This window comes from Pongo abelii, chromosome 14 (genome assembly GCF_028885655.2).
Source record: "Pongo abelii isolate AG06213 chromosome 14, NHGRI_mPonAbe1-v2.0_pri, whole genome shotgun sequence".
NCBI lineage: Eukaryota > Metazoa > Chordata > Mammalia > Primates > Hominidae > Pongo > Pongo abelii.
Genome location: NC_071999.2, coordinates 111,587,769 through 111,604,030, shown reverse-complemented (window position 1 = coordinate 111,604,030; position 16,262 = coordinate 111,587,769).

Sequence of the window (16,262 nt, the reverse complement as noted above, 5' to 3'; positions counted from 1 at the left end):
CATCTCATACACGTGGTGTACTTAGAATCATTTTAGGTTATGCAAAAAAAAAAAAAAAAGAGAGAGAGAAAAGAAAAAAACTCAAATTAATACAGATTGTAAAATCCTCCATTCTACCTACACCAACAGCTCACACACTTCTTTTTATTATTATTATTTTACTTTCTCAACGTACCACATCAGAGCCAATCTCACACACTTCTAAAGGACACCTGGAAGCACCATATGCAATGTAATGCACAGAACCAAGTGTCAGGGGACTGAACGTGTTATAGGAAGTATAGCCATGTTAGAAAAATTTATCCTCCTCTCCATATAAAGAGATTCTTCCACTAGCCTTGAACTTCTAATAGTTTATTTGGGACTTCACTGATAATTTTTTTCAAGACAAAATATGTAAGCACATAGAGGGATATCCCCAAAAGAATTGAGAAAAAATAAAATTGTGTGTTGATGTATTGATGCTTCAGTGGAATATGCATGTATATAGACAAATTTTGGCTTTAAATTTGAAACTTTTACTCCAGCTTTTGAGTTTGTCTCTCAAAGGACTAGTCTGATTCAAAACTTTAAATTATAAAGGTCAGCTCCTCCTGGGTTACATTTTTGGGTAATCGTTCTTACGGACATATGGAAAATGATTTTTTGAGTCATATAAGTCAATATCTGATGAAAATGGATTTAGCAGAAACTTTCCAAATATTCACTTTTGGCTGAGGCTAAGCCTGGAGAGTTTAAAGCCCTAAAGGAGAATTTTGGAGAAAGTTATGAATGAATGCATACTAGTTTACAATGGAAATGCAATTGTAACCAAGCACTATAATGTGTCTAGACATTCAGGGCTTGGTTCCCAAAATGAAGTCTTCTAGATTTACAAGACATCCTCATGGAAAGTGCTCAAGATGTTACATGGTGAGAATTCTACCAAAGACCCAAAGGTGCTTCTGACACCGTTTGGAACTTGTTCCCCTTTTAGGAAGGGAGGGGTTCGTATGAATATTCAGAAAACAGTGAAACACTAATCACTGGGCATAAACATAGAAAAATAATGAGTAAAGAAAAATTATTTGAAGATTATTGTAGGTTTTTAAATTATTATTTTGTGTAAGGGTGTTTGACAAAAACGATTGCTAAGTGCCGATTTTAGGACAACCTAGTCAATGACAAATTTAGCAGCTCATTGTCTTTCTTGACAGTTTTTGAAAGATTATATTGCAGTTCTTTTGATTCTCAGAGGTTTTAGGGTAAAATATAAATGAAAGGACTCTTAAAGTCATAAGTACAAGCAACATCATAAAGGAATTTCTTAAGATTTAGAAAATAAATATCTGTTTTTTAAGGATACAGCCTGTCATGTAAAGACAAAGACAAAATCAACGTTTATCTTAAAAACATTTTATTCCAGCAATCAACTACTGATGAATTTTGAGGACATCTACAAGTTTTTACTTTGGAGGATTTAAATTTTCTGGCAGTCAGTTCTCTGAGGTTGCAATTATTAATAAACTCTGTGTGTGTGTGTGTATAAGATATCCAACCATCTAATTCTCTTCCAACACTTATTTTTATAAATGACTTTGTAAGTCCTGAAAGAAGAATTATTCTCCAGCGTTTTTAGAACCACTTCCAGCAGTGTGTCTCCAGAGTCAAATAGAGCTGTCTTCATCATTTTTACATATAGACTTCCTCAAACGCTAAAAAGAATGATAATCGCCTAATTATAAATTCACTGTTAATATAGCCTTAGAGCTGAGAACATTTCACTCCAGTAGTTAATTTGGTCTGTGGTAAATTCTCACTGTTATTTAATGTCATTTATCACCTGCTGTTTTGTCTTACTGAGAACATCCTGCTTGCCCCGTCCCGTCTACAGTACACGGACCTTCTGTGACTTTAATGTACTCTGAACAAAGGCTCCAAAGTGCTTCTATCGGGAGGATTTTGGCAACTTGCCTTAGATATATTCAAGCCATTTTGCTGCCTGTCACTCAGTGCTGTACAAATTGAACTCAGAGGAGAGGTAAAAAGGGTCTATCAGGCATTTTTTTTTCTGGGAAGAATATGCTAATAAAGCGCCATCAGCAGGAAGCAGGCTGTGTCTGAAAGAGTTTTGTCAACTCTGAATTAATTTTGTGTGTTAAGAAACACGGGGGTGCTTCTAGAGCCGGTCTGTGGTAATTAATCCTTCCTGTTTCTGGAAGAACAGAACTGTAATAAATGCAGCCCACATTTAACAGATGTGTGCACACAATGTCTGCTTTATGAGGAGTAAAACAAAATGATGGGTACAGAACAAAAAAATGTTGATTTAAAAAACTAAAACAGTTTGGAAAGCACAGAGCTTGGAATTCCCAGAGTTTATGCAAATATAGTATTCCTTTAAATGTTCACAGACAACGTGGTTTTGAAAACATCTGTGCATGGGGTTGGATACTGTGAAGAGACTGAAAAAGGCAGATGTTTCTTGTTCTTTAGAAAATTGAGGAAAAAAATTGCATGCAGGCATTAGGTATGATGGAGTTTGCTCTGTCTAGGTGTGGTGAGATTGGGCCCAAGTAATCAATGGTGACCTCATTCTGGGCTAAAACTCTTATTATCCTCTTTATTTTTCCCCAAAAGCATTATAGGGGAAAAACTCAAATTATATTATCTGTAACTATGAAAACAATGTTGTACGGTAATTTGAATGTTGTCCCTGTGAACAGAAGAGTTTGGCTTTCAAAATGAGGCATGCAAATTGTGCTGCTAATGCTGACATTTGATATATTCAAATACCAGTTCCACATAAAGTTGAATAAGGGCAGGTTGACATGGTGTTCATTAAAACAAATCCAAGTGGAAAAAAAGCATTTAGGGCTACTAGAGCAGTCTAGCCCATTATAGCTTTTTTTTTCCTTCTTTCTTTTTTTTCCTTTTTGTTTTTTTATTCGTTTTTATTTCATTAAGCTAACCCTGCCAAAATGGCTAGGAGGCAGGAGTTTGACACGGGTAAGTTAAAATGGAATAATGGGGAAAATGCCCAGTCAGTAGTAACCATTTTGATAGGGTATGTTTTAAACAGGTTTTAACAAGCCTTTTTCTTCTATCAGGAAGATAAAATATTTCATAAGTGTATATTTAAAGACTCAAAATCCAAATATTAGGGCCTGATGTGAAGAGCATATAACAAAACTCAGCCTCCTCCCCACCGCCTATATAACCTGTCATGTAGAGCAAATACCAAAAACACTTTAACTCACTTCCAGTGAAATGTATTACTTCATGCAAAGTAGCAATTCCTTTAGGTCCTGGCAAATATTAACCACGGAAAAGTGGTTTTAAAAAGTCAGTCTTGGTTAACCCTTTACATTTTATATCAATTTCATGCAATAGCCTTTCGCTCCAAAGAATTTCATCTTTTATGATAGTGTTTCTGCAAGATTATTTAGTATGTTATATAAAATGTCTCTGAATAGTTCTTTCAAAATTACTTAGGGTTTATATCAAAGTCAATCATTTAACTGTTGTTCAAAATTGATGCATTTCTATGAAATAGAAGACTGGAAAGGAATTGTGATTCTCATGGAAAGAGCAAAACAACAGAACAAATCTGCTCATTTTAAGTATTATTTTAAAGTCTAGCTAATGAAGGTATTCATGGAGAAAGTATGTTCCCTGCCATGTACTTTCTGTACAGCTTATCACAGTCTAAGATGAGACTTAAACCACCTCCAGAGTATATATGCATTAACTATCTTTTTCTAGTTGGATATTAAATAATTTAAAAATAATGACGTTCCATAAGCTGTGTTTAAAAACTAGATTTTGATAGCTGAAAAATAATTGGATTTAGAAGAATACAATTTTTTTCAATAAAACTTACCTATAAAAGAAAATTTTGTATTTTTCTGTAGTATCAAAATGATATGTTACCCATGAAAGCTCTTTCCTTTCATTCAAAAAGCATATTTTACAAGTCTACTTGGTATACATTTTTTAAGTACTAGATATTGTAATATAAAAAAAAAAGTCATTGCCTGCCCTTGAGGAACTTCCAGTCCATACTGTCTCCTCCAGATAGTTTGCATTTCATTTATAAAATATAATAATTCGTGATTCAGGACAAATGAGTTGGATTTTACCAATTAAAAGGGATTGGAGTGACAGAGAATTGTCCCAAATGGAAAGGCCAGCATATGTGAAAGCCTGGAAGGTCAAGATTTCTTAAAATAATTTTACCAAGTATTTTCTCAGGTACCTAGAGTATATAGACTTCCCTTCAAACCTCACACCTTCCTCAGTGCAAAGAACTCCAAACACCAAAGATAAACTCTTTTTAATCTTCTTCACACAAAACGAAGATGCTAATTCACAATGCCTGCTTTGTATCTACATGGTCCCAGATATAATGATGGACCATGGTCTCTCAAAAGTTTTCAAGAAACTTGGAAATATGGATTAACAGCAGAAAAGAGTGAAAGCATAGTACTGTGAGTACAGGGTCATAGCAGAAAAGAAATCAAAGCCTTCAGAAGAGATTCTCGGAATCTCTTCTAAGATTCCTGTTAATCTAGGGGAGAATGGGCCAAGTTTTTTCTAAGCTTCCTAAAGTCCCTCATTCATCAATGAGCTCTAATCCTCATGGCTTTAAACTTAGATGGAAAGTAATATTTCGTTTTCACAGTTGTTTTCAAATCCCAATATAAACTGAAATAATCTGAGTGAGGCCAGGACCTTACCTCTAGAAATTTCATTTTCTAAAACATTTGTATCTTGGAAAGACAGCATGCTTAAGAATGGTTAGCAAAGTCCATAGTGAATACTCAGTAAATATAAGTTATGATTATTATAACTATCGCTGTTATTAGAGTTAATAGCCACTCACAGTAGTTGTGATGCAAATAGCACTCAAGAATTATTGTCTTGGAATACAAAAAATCAAAACTATCACCCTGCAATTCCCCTAGAATTAGTTTACATATGGGGGTCGGAGAGAAATGACTACCAAAAGTGATGGTGAGAGATTTTACCTTTTATTGTTAAGCATATGTACATTAGCACTCCATCAAGCCATTTTCATGATTTCAAGGTAAACTCAAAGGCATTGCACTTCTTCATTTTCCAAAAATGACTTGTGTTTTTTAAATGTCTGCATTATCTAAGAATACCAATTAGGTTTGTTTTATACTTACCGCACCTATAGTGTAACATGGGGATTTGAAGATAAGATGGGAGAGTGAATCCTAGTTGTGAGCAGAATTTCCAATACAACATGATCCGTGTGCTGCCAAAGTTCAGAGACCACACCTTGTCTTTGTTTCACAGGTATCCACCTAGCATTGTTGTTCTCAGCATGATATTTGTCTCCTAAAGTAATCATACATTTCTTAAATACAAAAAACTGCATACTACTATCTGAAAAAAAAAAGGACTAGCACTGATTAACATAGCAACACTATGCTCCTTGTTGTGGTTATTCTGTATTGTAACTATTTAAATGGAATTGGGACTGATGTCATTTATGAAAGTTAGTTAATGGTAAAAAAGTTGTCATGGAATTGACCCATCTTCAAGGACTACCTGGTACATTTTAGAATACTGAAAAAGTAGGTTTCAGGTTTACATTTTCCAAAAATTCTAGAGATAAACATATTCAGATCTGTGCTAGAAGTTTTATATTTGACACAACACACAAGCATGAAGCCATGCTTACTTTTTGATCTGATTCACACATCTTTAGAGATTACACTTAGCTTATAACATTTCCCTTTTTCTATATGTGCATCAGACGTGGTGCTGACTGTGACATTTAAACTGTTATCACCTAGAATATAAAGTTAAAATTGCTATTTTTTTCAAAATGGCTGCCAGAAATCAGTTTCTAAAATCCTCCTTATACTGTCCCCGTCTTCAGTTAGTGACAGTAGGCAATGGGCATGAAATCTTTAAAAGGTTTAACGATGGAGACAGAAGACGTCCCCTCCAAATTCCTATCAGCAAAAGCAACAGCAGACTCCCGTTAAGGAACGTTCTCAGATCTCACTGTGACCCTGCTGTGTGTCATGTCCTGCGAGGGACTGCACAAAACAACAGTGTAATGAGGTGTGCAGACACTTGCTCTCCTCTCTTCTCCCATCATACTAGACCCGGGATAAGGTGGACTAGATGAAAAAGGAAATATTCAAGAGATTAAGAAACTAGTGAGCACTTTGAAAGGGTTTGTCTGAGGAACTACCCACAATTTGATCCCATGCAAGGACAAACTTTCCATCCTACCCATCTGCCTTCCCCAGCTTCCAAACACCAAATCCAGCCCACTCTCTTTAAGATAAATCAATTTGTCAAAGCAATTGAGCACCTACATAGTGGGATGTTCCTGATAATTAAGGTTTATAACTGCAGCTGTTTTTGTACCTTGGCTTTTAACCTTACGTTGGTGGAGAAAACCATCCTTGAAACATCTGGGTGCTTTGCTGAAACAATAGCATAGTTTCTCCAGTAATCTTGTATAATTTCTGGTGAATAGTAGGGTACGTTTAAACAGTTCTAATGGAGCAAACAATACTGTTGTAAAGGGCTCTTTGATCATTGCTTATCTTTCAGCTGATTATAGGAATCTTGTTAGAAGCGTTCAAAGGATTTTTAGTTTTGAATTTCTTTATGTCTTCAACCTAGTGATGACACTAATTTCCCCTATTGCCTGTGAAAGGAAGCCTAGTTTTGTCCTCAGACATTTTTTGTTCCCTGTGTCATGTCTTTTGTGTATGCAGATGGGGCTGATTAATTCCAAGGCCTTTTCTACATTAAAAAATAATTTAAATAACTAGACACAGTAAAGACAACTGAAATGTTTCTGTTTAAGGAGGAAACTACCAACAACGCAAATAGACACACACACCCACACACACACACACACATATTCTGTTTGGTGTTCATTTACAAACATCCTAGAGACTACAAGATTGGTGTTACAAATGGTGTTCATTTACAAATGTCCTAGAGACTAAGATTTTCTAAATTAACCGCTTTTTCCTTTGATAATATACTAGTCCATTTTCACGCTGCTAATAAAGACCTTCTCGAGACTGGAGGGAAAAATAGGTTTAATGGACTCATAGTTCCACATGGCTGGGGAGGCCTCAGAATCATGGTGGAAGGCAAAAGACACTTCTTACATGGTGGCGGCAAGAGAGAATGAGAAAGAAGTGAAAGCAAAACCCCCTAACAAAACCATCAAATCTCGTGAGACTTATTCACTGCTGTGAGAACAGTATGGGGGAAACTGCCCCATGATTCAATTATCTCTTACTGGGTCCCTCCCATAACACCTGGGAATTACGGGAGCTACAATTCAAGATGAGATTTGGGTGGGGACACAGAGCCAAACAATAGACACTAAAATAAAACCAGCAATGTCCATTCAATAAATCCGAAATAAGTAGAAAATGCTATAAAAGCAGGCAGATCACACCACACACTGAGGTCCATACCTCACACAACAGGATACAGACGTATCTGGAAAATATTGCAGGTTCGGCTCCAGACCACTGCAATACAGGGAATTCAAAATCCAGCAAGTCACACAAATTTGTTGGCTTCCCAGTGCACATGAAATTAATGTTTACATAATACTGTAGAATAGTAAGTGTGCAATAGCATTTTGTCTAAAAAAAAATGTACACACCTTAATTTTAAGATACTGCTACAAAATGCTAATGATCATCTGAGGCTTCAATATGTCACAACCTTTGTGTTATTGGATAGCCTTGCTTTGATGTTTATGGCTGCTGACTGATCAGGGTGGATGTGGTTGCTGGATGTTACGGTGGCTGTGGTGATTTCTTAAGACAACAGCGAAGTTTGCTACAACAACTGACTCTTCCTTTTACACAAGTTTTCTCTGTACTATGTGATTTTATTTGGTAGCATTTTACTCACAGTAGAACTTATTTTCACAATTGGAATCATTTCTTTCAAATCTTCTGGCTGTTTCTTCAATGAAGTTTATGTAATATTATAAATCTTTCTTTGTCATTCAGCAATGTTCAAAGCATCTTCAACAACAGTAGATTCCATCTCAAGAAACCACACTTTTTATGCATTCATAAGAAGTAGCTCCTCATCCTTTTGAGTTTGATCATGAGATTGCAGCAATGCAGTCACTTCTTCAGGTTCCACTTTTAATTCTAGTTCTCTTGCTATTTCCACCAAATCTGCAGTTACTTCCTTCACCGAAGTCTTCAGTGCCTCAAAGTCATCCATGAGGATTGGAATCAACTCCTTCCAAACTGTTTGTGCTGATATTTTGACCTACTCCTGTGAATCATGAATTCTTAATGACATCTAGAATGGAGAATTCATTCTAGAAAGTTTTCAGTTTTCTTTGCCCAGATCCATCAGAGGAATCACCATCTATGGCAGCTGTAGGCTTATGTAATGTATTCCTTAAGTAATAAGCCTTGAAAGTTGAAATAACTCCTTGATCTATGGGCTACGGAATGGATTTTGTGTTAGCAGACATATCAATAATATTAATTTCCTTGTACATCTCCTTGAGAGGTCATGGGTGACCAGGTACATTGTCAATGAGCAACAATATTTTGAAAAAAAAATTTCCAAGCAGTAGGTCTCAATAGTGAGTTTAACATATTTGGCAACCCTGCTGTAAACAGGTGTGCTGTCATCAGGCTTTGTTTCATTTACAGACCATAGGTAGAATGGAGTTAACACAATTATTAGTGGCCCTAGGATTTTCAGAATGGTAAATAAGCATTGGCTTCAACCAGAAGTCACCAACTACATTAGCCTCAGACAAGAGAGTCAGTCTGTCCTTCAAAGCTTTGAAGCAAGGCATTGACTTCTTCTCTCTAGCTATAAAAGTCCTAAATGGCATCTTCTTCCAACATAGGACTGTTTTGTCTACATTGAAAATCTGTTGCTTAGTGCAGCCACTTTCTTCAATGGTCTTAGCTAGAAATTTTGGATAACTTGCTGCAGCATCTACGTCAACATTTCCTGCTTCACCTTGCACTTTTATGTTATGGCTTCTTTCCGTAAACATGCCTTCCACACTAAACTTAATCATTTCTGGGTTTTTGTTTCAACATTAGAGAAGTGAAGTGTGACTTTTACTTTCAATCAAATACTCAGAGGCCATCGTAAGGTTATTAATTAGCCTAATATTAATGGTATTATGTCTCAGGGAATAGTGAAGTTCCAGGAAAGTGAGGGAGACAGGTGAATGCACAGCTGGTGGAGCAGTCAGAATATACACAACACTTATTAAGTCAGCCATCTTCTAAGGTCATGGTTCATGGTGCCCTTAAACAATTACAATAGTAACATCAAAGACCACTGTTCGCGCATCACTATAACAGATACAATAATAATGAAAAAGTTTAAAATATTGTGAGAATAACCAAAATGTGACACAGAGACAAAATGTAAAGACACTAATAGACTTGCTAGCCGCAGGGTTTCCACAAATCTTCAATTTGTAAAAAAACACAGTATCTTCAAAGGAGAATAAAGCAAACTACAGTAAAAAGGAGTGTGCCTATAATTGTCTGTGAAGGAGAAATAGTCTCAAAAGAAAATGTAGCATGTGTTTGTTCCGTAATTTTTACAAAATTAAAATAAAACTCACAAAAGGTCTTAAATACAATGGCTTTCTCTAAACATAAAAACTACTGCCTGTTACATTCAAGCAGGTTCTACAATTGACTTTCTTCTTTTGATAAAATTATGTGTTTTCTGAAGTATTTGTTTAAAGACAATTGTATAACTAAAGTGTACACTTTAATAGGATATTTGTTTTGTTGTTGTTGTTATGTTTTTTTTGTTCGTTTGTGTTTGTTTTTTTGAGACAGAGTTTCACTTTTGTCTCCCAGGCTGAGTGCAGTGACACAATCTCTGCTCACTGCAACCTCTGCCTCCTGGGTTCAAGTGATTCTCCTGCCTCAGCCTCCCAAGTAGCTGGGATTACAGGTGCCCGCTACCACACCCATTTAATGTTTGTAGTTTTAATAGAGACGGGGTTTTTGAATGCTGGCCAGGCTGGTCTCAAACTCCTGACCTCAGGTGATCTGCCTACCTCAGCCTCCCAAAGTGCTGGGATTACAGGCGTGAGCCACCACACCTGGCCAATTTAATAGAATATTTGATTACCTGGGTATGGCAGATACTTGTTACTTTCTGGCTGCTGCAAACTTATCCACCCTTATCTGGTAGCATCTCTCTCTTGTGAGGGAGGTCCCCATGTTGTGTAGTCTCCATAGGAAGTCAATTTCCTGCGTCAGTTGCACACTGTGTTTTAACTAATTCTGGGTGGAGAGGGAGGACAGTCATTTGACCTAAACCCTGACATTCAGATGTTCAGTACTAGGAGTTTGCTTCTTAAGCTAATGAAACAAACGCCAAACATCAAGAGACACTACAGTAATCGGAGACAATGCAGTGACAGGATTGACCACCTGTGCATCAGCCAGAAGCCTCACCTTTTTTTTTCTTAAGTGCATTTTGAAAATATTTGTGCTATCCATTAGTAAAAATTACCAAAGAGGAGCATAATGGAAGCATAGAGAAATAGTAAAAATAGAAACATTCAGATATTCTATGAGCCCTAGGAAATTTACACAACAGTATTATTATTCAATATATTGTTGTCATGTGGCACCAATGCCAGAGAATAATTAATTGCTGAGCAACGGCCCAGACAGGAGTTCCCAAGAAGTAGGTTCAGGACCATGAGTTGGGAACTTACTGAGTTGCTGTGGATCTTTGCTTCTTTAAAGTGTGGTCCATGGATCACGGGCATCATCAGTATTATCTGGGATCTTGGTAGAATCACAGAATCTTGGGCCCTAACCCAGATCTGCAGAATCAATTACTGCAGCTTCACATGATACCCACTGGATGTGCATGTACATTCCAGTTTGAAATGATGGTGTGAATCAGGCAGCACAAATGAGATATAGTCTGTATTATCTGAACTGTGGCCCCCAAGACTAGCTTGTGCAAGAAGAGATGTAACTCAGTCTGAAGAGAACACTGAAATTAAAAATTAAATCTATGGAGTCGTTTTATTCTTGGCTACATGGGTGTGTTTCACATTCTTTAAAATCCCAAATCCACACATTTTCTGTGTAAGAATTATGCATCTAGAAAGGATAACGGGGGGAAACATATTATTTTTTTCCTACATGGGAAAGTTGAGACATTTCCTCTACATCTGATCAAATCTTTCTTTTAGTGCATCACTATTATTCGCTTCCTACTGACCAGAACTTCAAGCAGAGAGGCTTTTAGTGAAAATATAGAGGATGACTTAAGGGAAATTGTGGTGCTTTCAGAGGCCAGATGTCCATCGATCAAGAATGACCCCAGGAAATTGGTGAAAGTTTTTATCTTGTGGCAAAGACAAAAACCATGATTTTAAGGTTTTGAAAATGCATATGTTCTTCTTTTTTGTGAGTGCTTCAATCTGTGGGGAAAAAGTAATTTGAAAAGAGTTGGTTGAGACTTGAGTTGAATAAAATGTGATGATCTCCTGCGTTTACACTAAATTTTAAAAATCTATTAACTAAGAACTTATAATACAAAAAGTGAACTTTTAAGAGATAATATGCTAGAAAATTTAGGATCTGCCTACATAAAGGTAAAGAAAACCCCCTTTTTTTTGTTTTTGTTTTTTAAGAGTCTTGCTCTGTTGCCCAGACTGGAGTGTAGTGGCACAATCTTGGACTCACTGCAACTACTCCACCTTCCGGGTTCAAGCAGCTCTCCTGCTCAGCCTCCTGAGTAGCTGGGACTACAGGAATATGCCAGCACACTTGGCTAATTTTTGTATTTTTAGTAGAGATGGGGTTTCACCATGTTGGTCAGGCGGATCTTGAACTCCTGACCTTGTGATCCACCTGCCTCAGCCTCCCAAAGTGTTGGGATTACAGGCGTGAGCCACTGCACCCAACTGGAATACCTATTTTAAGACAAGTCTCTTTTCCAATTCTGTATTGCTAGATGTCACTGATTTTTTTTTTAAGTTTGAAAGGAGTGCTATAAATTTATTGTATCTCAATAATTCTATTATTTACATCTGTCCGGTGTTTCACAGTTTTCAAAACACATTCATATGGAATAAAATACTCTTTAGTCTTCCTAACAACCCCATAAATTAGGTTAGCCAGGCATCATGAGTGATTCTGTTTTCTATCACAGAGAAGTAAGACCAGGTAGTTGTTTAAACTTTGACATTGGATAAACACTAAACTGGGTTTCAATATTGGCTCTGAAATTTACTCATAACTAACACTTTGCCAAATAAATTGCCTACTGAATTATCCAAAAATATTTCATGAGCATCTACCACAGGCTGGCATTCCGCTGAGCACTGGGCTGGATTGGAGGCTCAGATGTGGTCCTCAATGTCATGGTCCTGCATACACATGTATTTGGAGATAGGCTCACATTTTAAACAAAAACGCACCAGTCTAAAAGTGTGTATGTGTACTTTTCTCATATCATGCTACCAGAAACGTCTAGAATAGTGCTAATATAGAAGGGAAGAAAAAGTCTTTTTTCATAATCATATTTTCATAAACATATTTCAGGGATTTTTATTTTATCTCATTTTAATTGTATTCTTAAATATTTTGATTTAATATTTAGCTTTTTAAAAATTAAAATAGTATTCTTGTAAAGTACTTATTTTCTATGCCTAGTATTTTATGGCATCTATTGCCTGTCAAGACAGTGGCACTAAAAATTGTTTTAAACTCATTTTGAAAGAACTTTCTGTACCAGAGCAGCTGTCCTAAAAATAAAAAACAACACTCGGAGGGCCTTTGGTTTTGGCGCCCTTCTATTGCTACGGTATTTGCTCTTCTGCACACCTGACTTCACTCTTTGCTGTTGGTAAGCACGGCTCCCTCCCCTGCTTCCTTATGGCTTCTGAATTGAACTCTGATTCTGCTCTGTTCTCTACCCCTCCCTTTTCCCAGACTGTCAGTGACATGTGAAGATCATTCTCTCCTTCCAGAGTTTCTTTTACATGAAGACAAAAAAAATGCTTTTAACTTGATATTGACTTTATGGGTCTACCACATATAATTTGTTATATGTTGACAGGATTTCTAGGTTATTCATGGGGCATCCGTGATTCTCCCTCTGTCTGGTTTGGAGAATGTGGTAGGATTTACATGCTACACATTTTATTTGTGAGTATGTCACAGTGTACATTATTTTAAAGACTGCATTAGAACAAAATCAGCTGGTACTCCTTAGCTAAATCTCCTGGTGGAAGTTTAAAATTTTACTTGATAATCTGCTTTGAAACCAGAAATGTGTAAAGAAGGAGTCACTAACTTCCTAGTTATTCTTAAGTATATATAGAGGGACATTGGACAAAGTTTATATTTTCTGCAAAGCACTTAAATATATATGTATTAGAAAGGAATGGTTGTAGTTTAATATAAGGGTTGGAAAACGTTTTATGAAAAGGGCAAATAGTAAATAATTTAGAATTAATTGGTTGTACATTTCTGTTGCAACTATCCCACACTGTCACTATGGCACAAAAGAAGCCACAGGTCCTACATAAATGGGCATATGTCTATGCTCCAGCCACATTGTATTTACAAATAGGCAGTGGGCAGAGCTTGGCCCATAGGTTCTGTTCATAGTTTGTGAACACCTGGTTTAGTATATTATAAATACATCCCAAGCGCATCTCTTATGTTCTTTGGAACCCTCTGGATGGGGAAGGCATAAACAAATTTCCTCAGTGGGGATTTCATGTAAGTATTCACACCCTCCCAGCTGCTATGAGTTGTCTATTTAAAACCTAGCCATGAGCCTTGTATGACCTGTGATTTTATAGTGATTCTGAACCATTTTTCCTTCTCCAGAAGGAGGTATGTACAGGTGCTCCGCAGTCACATTAGTGTCATGTCTCAGCGGTGAGGAAGAGACACACAGGCACCAAAGAGTGGCATGTAATCATACTAAAGAAATCTCAGCAAAATGGTCATTTGTCTATTTTTCTTTTCTTTTGTCTTGTCTTCCTTTTTATTTATTTATTTATTTATTTATTTATTTATTTATTTATTTTGAGACAGGGTCTTGCTCTGTCACCCAGGCCGTAGTGCAGTGGTGTGATCACATCTCACTGCAGGCTCAACCACCTGGACTCAAGAGATCCATGCCAACCTCCTGAGTAGCTAGGACTACAGGTGCATGCCACCACAACCAGCTAATTTTTAAATTTTTTTTAGAGACAAAGTCTCACTATACGGCCTAGGCTGGTCTCAAACTCCTGGGCTCAAGTGATCCTCTGTTTTGATCTCTCAAAATCTTGGGATTACAGGCACTCAGCCAGTCCATTTTTAATTATATATGGAACTACTTGCTTTTATTTATCTTGTAGCTTGTTTTTCATTGTATTTATATGAATCTAACAGCTACAAAACTACTTCAACCTTTATTTTCTTTTCAATACCCTTCATTTAACTAAGATTTAATAAGAAAGAAATTTCTCACTTCTATTTGCTTGGGACCAACACACAAGACTCTTAAACAAGGGTCAGGGCCCTAAGTTAAATAATGGGCATTTAGTTTTGATGTGCATTGGTTCAGGGTCCTAAGTCACCTAAGTTTTGTAGATAGTTTATTTACTCCACCAAAGGCTAGGACAACTTGGAGGCTCTGCTTCCTTTGTCTCTATCCATCCCCTTACATCAGTGGCCTGGCCATCCTCTTCTCATGGTAATGGAGAGACACACAGAAAGGCATGTATGCACACGTGATATGGGTGAAACTACCCAGTTTCTCTGTAAACTGAAAAAGTACAGTGAGAAAAGGAGAAGTCCAAAAGAAAAACCAGAATGGCACCTATAATACAAAAGCTCTCAGACGATATAGTTGTAAGAAGAACAGACATGAGAATTAAGAATGTGGAATGAACCTGTTAACCTCACCATACCTGGGTGCCACTGAAAATACGTTATATACTCCCCAGAGCTTCTCAAAACTGATCCAAACACTTAAATAGTATGGATTTTATTTTAGTAATTGACAATAATAATCTTAGAAATTTTGCACTGGTGATTAATGTATATACAGCACGGCCATAGAGTCTTGAAATCTGTATCTTTTTTTTTTCTGTTTATTTACAGCTTGCTTTTGTAGACTAGAATCTCTTTGCTTACATCTACTAAAATATGCCAAAAGCACACATTTATGCACTGAATATCAGAGAGAAAAATTATTTGAAGCAACACACCAGATACATTTTCAGGTATTAATAGAAATGTTCTATTAGTGTACCATGTTCATTAAAGTTTTGCACAGAACATCAAACTATCCATTTTCTAATGAGATAACATACTGAATGAAGCATATATTACAATATAAATGACCATTTACTAAGTTAATTTATTTTACTCTAGACTTCATGACCTCCTTGCAAAACTTTAAAGAGGTATTTGTCAATATTCACCATACTGATATTTTAAATAGTTAAAAATGGCTCATGAATGAACATGATTAAACTATCAGACAGAAATATTAAATGATATTATAGCTTGAATGTCAAACTATAGCTCATGATATTTTCAGTTACTCACTTTGTGAAGGATAATTTGTATTCTGACCTAATCATTTTATTATTTAATATATAGTTTAATCATATAAATTATGTAATATTAATAATATGTATAACCTACATATGTCTTTCTTGTCTTGATTTTTAAAATAATTAAAATTATATTATCTTTAACAAAGAATAAACATTTTGTTATAATTCAAAAATCTGGTTCTTGTTTTTTAAAATATGTATTTTCATAAAGTTATTAAGTGAAAAAGGCTGGTGCAAAAATCAAGATTGCAAAATATTTTAGCTTTTTGACATTAAAAATGTTATTTTATTAGTAAATACTTTTCCTTTGAAGTCATTACTATTATTTTGTATATCCTTGATAGCTTCTATTAGTTTCTTCTCTAATTTGCCTGGTATTTCTTCTTAAATTGTACGTGGACATAGTTGTATTCAAATATAGATATACTGTTGTTTTAAGTGGTATATTTAAAGCACAAGTTTATAGATTTCTTTTATTTAAAAATATATTTGAAATGTTCTAACGTTAATGCTTTTTATTTGCTTTAAAGGGCTTACTGACTCTTAGATAAATTGTTCTTGTAAAAATTAATTGCCATATACTGTATTTTTGATGCAAAAAATACAATCAGAATGCCAAAATATGCATTTTTGTTTTGTATGAAAAGTAATT